The sequence below is a fragment of the Opisthorchis viverrini genome (assembly GCF_000715545.1).
Source record: "Opisthorchis viverrini unplaced genomic scaffold opera_v5_520, whole genome shotgun sequence".
Taxonomy (NCBI): domain Eukaryota; kingdom Metazoa; phylum Platyhelminthes; class Trematoda; order Opisthorchiida; family Opisthorchiidae; genus Opisthorchis; species Opisthorchis viverrini.
Window position 1 is genome coordinate 98,533 of NW_008752157.1, and position 7,341 is coordinate 105,873.

Genomic DNA, 7,341 nt, shown 5'->3' on the forward strand with positions numbered 1-7,341 from the left:
ATAAAAAATTTTTCTTTTCACGGCCAGTTACTGCATTTGGATCGGTGTAGTGGACTATTGCACCTACACATTCCTGAGTCCCCATTTGACTACTCATTCCTTTCCTATTGTGGTTTTGTGATTTTGTATTGGTTACTTTGCTTCTTAATTTATTCGAACACGCTGATAGGGTCCTAGTCCGCTACAAAGGTTCACTGGTGGACAACATTGTGGAATGTTGAACTCCTTGCGGATGAGCCATTCGCAACCGGTATTCAGAGGATGCTGAAACACGCAGGTTTGTTTCCCCCCATATTCCGTCAATCAGAGCTCCCCGAGATGCTGAGCAGCTAGTTGGCCAGTGTCACGACCAATCACGTGCGAGTTATGGTGTTTGCCCGTTGCACTGCTTCGTACAGTTTAGTGTTTACCGCTGTAGTGCACGGTGTCTGCCATTTTGATTGATTCATATGTAAGTATTGGTGATGTACAACATTGCTTACTGGGCCTTGGCTCATGAGCTTTATTTCTGTTTTCCATCCACGGAAGTTGTCGTGAACACCTCCCTTCAGAGAATCACTGTCCCCTGGTGTTCCCATAGCGTGCATATTACACCGCTATCACACGGTGTGATATTTCGGATACCATTTGGTAATGGTCAAGTCCAGAACTGCACACATGGACAAAAGACACTGGTCAGTGTCGTTCATTAGTCATATAACAAAGATCCACAGCATTTTCTGTTTTTTTTTTTGAAATCTGAACTTAATGGATCGATGAATAAATATCGATATTTATTCACACCGCATCTAGGACACAGGGGTCCTACAACTCGGGCAGCGCCACTCGTCATTTGGGGTGGTCCATAAATTTTGCAAACACCTGTTTGACGGTTATCGAACCGTCCAATAAGCGACAAACACGGCAATTTGCAATTATCAGCCGGTTATATAACGTACAAACGCGGTTCTCAGTCGACTATTCAACCTTCAAATAACCACAAAGAACGGTCATATGGCAGCGCTGATCATGCAATTTACATCAATTAACCGCACGGTTATGCCACCGTCACGACCGAATAACTCGTTTTTTAGACCGCGTGTGCTGTTGGGAAATTGCAAGTTTATGGAAAATGTACTGCGCTGTATGAGCAGTTTTTTTGACTACAGTATTATCATCCGCATTCCCTAAGTCCCGGAGGATATTCCCTAGGCTTAGTTTTAGGATCACCCGGACGATTCCGTTGCTTTAACGGCAAACGAATAGTGATAAAAGACATTCCTGTTGTGCCCAGTATGAGGCTTTGGTAGGGTGTGTGAACTAGCCATAAACTCTGATGTTGCCCCAGCTGAGCGTACCTCTTTCGTGATTCACCGGTTCACGGATTCAGGCACTGATACACAGGATCGAGGCTTTCGCCAAACTTTCCCTTTCGGTTTTGTTCTTGTCGTTCAGCGACTGCCGTTCACTTGAAGGACACAAGGGAAAAGGGTGTAGCACTGCTTTTTAAGTTCCCAATGCGGAATAATAATCTTGCTAGCGCGAGGACCCAACTAAAAAGGTGTCTGCAAGAGCTTTGAACTGGGAACTAAATGTAGCGTCGACAATCGTCGGGAGAAGGTTACTGCACGCAGCAGTTCTGTCTGATAAGAACGCATTAATCCAGCGTAGCATTTCCCCTTGAATCCCGTAAGACGAGTTTGTGGAGCATCCAGACTTTTGGTTTGTCCCACACACGACTAGTTGATGGTGAGCGACAGTAGTGCAGTATGTGCCGTCTGGCTGCAAAACTTCCGATTCCCCTCACCTATTCCCGTCACCAGCATGCTTCTACACTGCAGATAGATGGACGTTTGAGTGTTTTGGGGATTCGTTTCTGTTGCAAAAGAATCACTCCATTTGGCGATGCTTTTATGTCCTAGTGGTGAAATCTTTGAAGTTTTCATTGTTCGTACTGTTTTCGAGAGCAGTGTTAAGCGCGATATGCAGAATCCAGTTTTCTTAGTTACCTTGAAAATTGTAAAAGAAACAGTGTACTTGTAGGATATCGTTTCCGCTGCTGAGTAAAGTAAAGTCACACTTGAAGTGACAATGTGTAAAGCCTAAAGAAGCCGACCCACCTAAGACATCAACAGGCATGCCACTACCACAGCTCAGCCGTATTGATTTGAGCTTGCTCAACTACTCCGCAGTAAATCAGTAATGTACTGGAGGCCAGTACGTAGGTACAGCATGACAAAATGTGAAAGGGGCCATGCTAGCCGTGTTCTGTGTTGTCTGTCCGACTTTTCTGGTACGATCAACTAACCGTTAAGTAATTTTGAGACCCCTAGTCATGACTAATACTAGGAAGTCCGTACCAGCAAGCAAAGAACACGACGGTGCCCGCAAGCCAATGCAACACCAAATTGCGAAGATTCAGAGGGAAGATCGAGGGCTTTGGCGTACAACAAAAGCCCAGAATATGGAAAAAGGCTTTTGGTCGACTGGCCAAAAGGAGGCAACGATCAGCTGAAAAGATGACCCGTTAATCTACTCGCAAAAAAGCCGATTAGAAAGAAGGGCCAAACACTTCGAAGAACAGCTTAGCTGCCCACCTACACCACAACCCCTGTAGAGGGCGCATATGGTTATATGGAACAGAAGCCTAAATCACCCACCAGAAGAAATAAAATACGATATACTCCTACTGTAACCCAAGAAGACACGAAGTCTAGACGGTCTGTATCAAGCTTTCTTCAAAGAAGGCATAGAACGCCTGGTTATGCACCTGATGGAACGTACTGGCACTACATGGAGTGAAGAGAAAGTGCTTATAGAATGGGAAACATCGACGTTTATTCGTCTAGAAAGGGGGCGGAAACACCATGCGAAAACCACAGCTGCATCGGTCTGCGGTAGCTGTGGCATCGAAGGTACCATTCTTGGAAGGCTAACTGAACACAGGGAGGCAGATCCGTAAAAAGCAAACTGGAATCCGTCCCGCAAAAGAATGCGTCGATCACGATTTTACTTTCCGTCAGAATCTGGAACAGCGACACTGCTTCCCTGACTTGAAGGCTGCCTTTGACTCTGTGGACCGTAGAACCGACTACCTCCAGCAACCAATAGTGGTGGCCTTCGTCGATTTGAAAGCTGCTTTTCATTGTGTGGGCCATCAGGTACTAAGGCAATCTCTATGGGGTAACAGCGCCCTCATAAATTCTTTGTTCTCCTTAATGCATAGAAGTTTGCAGGTCTAAGAGGTGCTCTCACCTAGATTCACTACATGAAATTGTGCCTGGCAAGGTTGTCCACTTTCATCTGCCCTCTTCATCTTTGCCATTGATAGGATCACGGAAGAATTACTCCCAGCCTCTTATTCCCGTGAGATCGAAGTGCTTCCGGGGCGTTCGCCCAAGGCATGGACTACGCAGACGAAATGGCTCTTCTGGGATCTGACGCTACTGTATTGCAGACGCTATTAAATAAGCCAAATAATTCTGCCTCCCGGTTTGGCATGCTCTTCGCATCTTAAAAGTGTAGAGTGTTGCTACAAGACTGGATAGGCTTGAGCACTAAAGTCATTCTTGCGGATGAGCTGATTGAGGTAGTATAAAAAGTCACCTACCTGGGCAGCTGTATCGGTCTCGATAGTCTAGCCAAAGACGACATTTCTATCTGGATTTGGAAGGCCAGATCAGCTGTGAACCTGCATCACCTGTGGCGTGGGCGTGACACTGGCTTACCTGTCAAGAGTCGCGTGTGCAATGCCGCGGCGCGTTCCATATTGCTTTATGGGCCAGAGACTTAACCACTGAGAGCGGTGATCGTTATAAAATATTCACTGTTTGACCATTAATTCTTCGGAGTCTGGCGGGAACATCGGACCAGTAATGCTGAAGTACGTCAAATGGTCTTCGTAGGAATTAACTCGCCCACGACAGGTGAACTGACTATATTTCATAGGTTACGCTGTTTTGTCACGTACGCCGTACCTCAGTTGACCGTCTTCCTTGAAGAGCCCTTTTCGCACAACCACATGAAGAACCCAGTTTTCTTAGTTACCTTGAGAATTGTAAAAGAAACAGTGTACTTGTAGGATATCGTTTCCGCTGCTGAGTAAAGTAAGTCACACTTGGAAGTGACAATGTGCAAAGCCTAAAGAAGCCGACCCACCTAAGACATCAACAGGCATGCCACTACCACAGCTCAGCCGTATTGATTTGAGCTTGCTCAACTACTCCGCAGTAAATCAGTAATGTACTGGAGGCCAGTACGTAGGTACAGCATGACAAAATGTGAAAGGGGCCATGCTAGCCGTGTTCTGTGTTGTCTGTCCGACTTTTCTGGTACGATCAACTAACCGTTAAGTAATTTTGAGACCCCTAGTCATGACTAATACTAGGAAGTCCGTACCAGCAAGCAAAGAACACGACGGTGCCCGCAAGCCAATGCAACACCAAATTGCGAAGATTCAGAGGGAAGATCGAGGGCTTTGGCGTACAACAAAAGCCCAGAATATGGAAAAAGGCTTTTGGTCGACTGGCCAAAAGGAGGCAACGATCAGCTGAAAAGATGACCCGTTAATCTACTCGCAAAAAAGCCGATTAGAAAGAAGGGCCAAACACTTCGAAGAACAGCTTAGCTGCCCCCCTACACCACAACCCCTGTAGAGAGCGCATATGGTTATATGGAACGGAAGCCTAAATCACCCACCGGAAGAAATAAAATACGATATACTCCTACTGTAACCCAAGAAGACACGAAGTCTAGACGGTCTGTATCAAGCTTTCTTCAAAGAAGGCATAGAACGCCTGGTTATGCACCTGATGGAACGTACTGGCACTACATGGAGTGAAGAGAAAGTGCTTATAGAATGGGAAACATCGACGTTTATTCGTCTAGAAAGGGGGCGGAAACACCATGCGAAAACCACAGCTGCATCGGTCTGCGGTAGCTGTGGCATCGAAGGTACCATTCTTGGAAGGCTAACTGAACACAGGGAGGCAGATCCGTAAAAAGCAAACTGGAATCCGTCCCGCAAAAGAATGCGTCGATCACGATTTTACTTTCCGTCAGAATCTGGAACAGCGACACTGCTTCCCTGACTTGAAGGCTGCCTTTGACTCTGTGGACCGTAGAACCGACTACCTCCAGCAACCAATAGTGGTGGCCTTCGTCGATTTGAAAGCTGCTTTTCATTGTGTGGGCCATCAGGTACTAAGGCAATCTCTATGGGGTAACAGCGCCCTCATAAATTCTTTGTTCTCCTTAATGCATAGAAGTTTGCAGGTCTAAGAGGTGCTCTCACCTAGATTCACTACATGAAATTGTGCCTGGCAAGGTTGTCCACTTTCATCTGCCCTCTTCATCTTTGCCATTGATAGGATCACGGAAGAATTACTCCCAGCCTCTTATTCCCGTGAGATCGAAGTGCTTCCGGGGCGTTCGCCCAAGGCATGGACTACGCAGACGAAATGGCTCTTCTGGGATCTGACGCTACTGTATTGCAGACGCTATTAAATAAGCCAAATAATTCTGCCTCCCGGTTTGGCATGCTCTTCGCATCTTAAAAGTGTAGAGTGTTGCTACAAGACTGGATAGGCTTGAGCACTAAAGTCATTCTTGCGGATGAGCTGATTGAGGTAGTATAAAAAGTCACCTACCTGGGCAGCTGTATCGGTCTCGATAGTCTAGCCAAAGACGACATTTCTATCTGGATTTGGAAGGCCAGATCAGCTGTGAACCTGCATCACCTGTGGCGTGGGCGTGACACTGGCTTACCTGTCAAGAGTCGCGTGTGCAATGCCGCGGCGCGTTCCATATTGCTTTATGGGCCAGAGACTTAACCACTGAGAGCGGTGATCGTTATAAAATATTCACTGTTTGACCATTAATTCTTCGGAGTCTGGCGGGAACATCGGACCAGTAATGCTGAAGTACGTCAAATGGTCTTCGTAGGAATTAACTCGCCCACGACAGGTGAACTGACTATATTTCATAGGTTACGCTGTTTTGTCACGTACGCCGTACCTCAGTTGACCGTCTTCCTTGAAGAGCCCTTTTCGCACAACCACATGAAGGATGAAAATGAGCCGTGGGACGTTAAGTAGTGAATTATGAAATCCACTGCCAGCAAACTCAACTGCGCTTGTTTCTACCGTCTCCCTGGATGGGGACCCAGAGGCGGGACACATCAATGGTTAGAGATCGTTAAACATCGCCGATTTGTGCCCTCAGGCAGTTGCCTTCTCTGCATAGCTTCCCTCAGACCTAAAGCTGCCACCTTGACGTAGTGGTTGGTTCTAGTGCTGCAGAAATCCCACGGGCTTCACTGGCTGAAACTTCGTTCCACAAGGTGCAACTGTGCCAGGAAGGCCGAAGGAGAGCAGTCATACCAAGAGCGGCGAGACCTCGTACTACTAGTACTCGTGCTACGAGGCGGTCAGGGGGGTAAAGTCGTACTGTTTTCTGCGATAGAAGTGTGAAGGCTGTAAGATGCTTCCCCCAGGTGACCAGCAGTCCCATATTTATGGAAGTAGAGGTACTGCCTTCCCCCGAGGAAGGACGGGTTAGAAAAGGTCGGCCCGAAAAACTGAGCAGGGTGCCCAAAGAAAATCCTGATCTTCGCTACCTCGCGGGTCAGACTTTTGAGTCAGAGGCTAGGGGCAGGGTCCCTGAACAAACCCCCTACGTCCCCCAACTGCCTTGTGGGTTAGACGTTTGAGTCAAGGGCTTGAGGCGGGGTGCATCAACCAACCCCCCTTCCTCGGCCTGGGCAACCGTGAAGTGTCATATGACCGCACAATTCCGTGTCTACCGACGTCCCTTTCCAACCCCTTCCCACCACACAAGCAAACGTCGCTGGGTCCTTTGACTGTCGGCTATCTAACCGAGGAGCCTTATGCTCATTGCTGCCTATTAACAGTAAACGAAATAACGCCTTTCTAAATACATAAGATCTTTTCTATGTAGGAGTTTTTGACGTCCGTACTTTGTGTCAAATTGGCAAACGGGCAGTGCTTGCTGAAACCTTATATTCCCTTAAAATTGATGTATGCTGCGCATCCGAAACACGCATATAGACCCATGCGTGGTGATCTATTCTAGAACACTAAGGATGAACTCACTTCTTTCACATTTCCCCCTCCGTGTATCCGGTGACTCGGAAGCGATGGCTGGTGGAATATATGACTTGGAAATCGCACTCAGCTCCAGGGCTTAACGCGCCCTGCTGGATTGGATCCCAGTGAACAGTCGCCTCTGCGCCGTCCAGCTATCCAGTTCAATCAAGCTCAATGCCTCGCGGCATAAAAAGCGGTGCCTGTTTGTCGTGTCGGCTTATGCACCAACGGACTGCAGTCTTGATGCGGAGAAGGA